Genomic DNA, 1,463 nt, shown 5'->3' on the forward strand with positions numbered 1-1,463 from the left:
GTCGTGACAATGTCTTAATAAAGTTTATATAGTCCACCAGGCTCCTACAGCATTCTGTATTATTTTGCTACCTGGTATCTTGATGTTTATAAATTAAACCTTGCTATTAAAAAATATCATTTCATTTATAAATCTGCAGGCAGCAAGCTTCTTTTTGCAGCTTTCACTCTAACAAGCTATACATTTTCATTTCTGACAGGGCTGTGAAACCATTTTCTCATAAATGCCAATATTAAACTTATAATAAACTTCTGCAAAGGTAAATCACCCTAGAACTGCTATGAGTTATTCATAGCTATTTTGCAAATAGTTCTTTATGACGGTTAATTTCCAAGCATGTTTCCTTTACAAACAGACTTTGATCATCTTTGCTTGTGCTTTTCTGTAAACCCAGGGTAGACACGTGGAATGAGAGCAGAAGGCTGTTTTAGAACAGCTTCTCTGTACAAATGCCGGGTACAGTTTGCTAATAAGACTGATGGTGATAAGGATCCTTTCTGAAAGACAACAAACAGAACATGCCTAAGACTGATGCCAAGAACAAGTGGATTCTTACTGCAAGGCTCACTCTCTCAAGAGAACAGAAAACCTCACTTTCAATGCACTAGGAAGCATCAGAGAAAATCCAGATGGAGAGTGGTTGGGGAAAAAAAGGCATAATAGAGGAATCACTTGTAACAAACTCTCTTAGTTCACTGAAAAATTAACCTTTCTTGTACATGTGCTATTCCCTTGGCCAAAAGGAGAGAATTCCTGATTGCGTCCTTCCAGACTACGAACCCGGGCATACATGGCTCCAGGCAGGCGGTAGGAGTCTGTCCCGCCGAAGCGTGCACCTCTGCGGAGCAGAGCAAGAAGCAGCCGAACACCCGGGGCTGCATTTGGCGAAATGGCCGGGTCCGGTGCACGTGCTCCCTTGCACCGCCGTGTTCACATGGAGCCGGGCCAAGCTGCCCAGTGAATCTGGATTTAACCTAATGAACCTGCCATCAGACTCCGTATCAGACAGCACAAGCAATGCGGTGAAGCGTCCCGGATGAGGATAGGCAAAGGCACCGTTCTGCTGTTGTCCGGAGAGAGCATGTCACCTGCGGGAAGTACGGGTTCCCCTCGCCTTATGTGCAAATGACGCTTTTTTATACTAAAAAACGCCAGGCAAGTTCAGTCTTACGCGATCGGCGTTAGCTGCCTTGTGCGGTGCATGGCGCACCAGAGATTTCATAGATTTTTAGAGCCGGAAAGGACCTCGGTAGGTCCTCGAGTCTGATCCCTGCCCTGGGCACCAAAACGCAGCCCCCCGCGTATTTCTGTAGCCCCCCATTGCGGCTTCGAAGCGCCCCGGGGCCTTATCTCCCAGGGCGAAGGAAACCTTCCCCACCCTCTCTTCACACCGACTAAACACCCCCGGGCTCGTGGGCACTGTCTGCCCAACACGACCTTGGGCCGGGGGGCACGGCGATGGC

The sequence above is a fragment of the Crocodylus porosus genome, unplaced genomic scaffold (assembly GCF_001723895.1).
Source record: "Crocodylus porosus isolate Cpor-Errol unplaced genomic scaffold, CroPor_comp1, whole genome shotgun sequence".
Taxonomy (NCBI): domain Eukaryota; kingdom Metazoa; phylum Chordata; order Crocodylia; family Crocodylidae; genus Crocodylus; species Crocodylus porosus.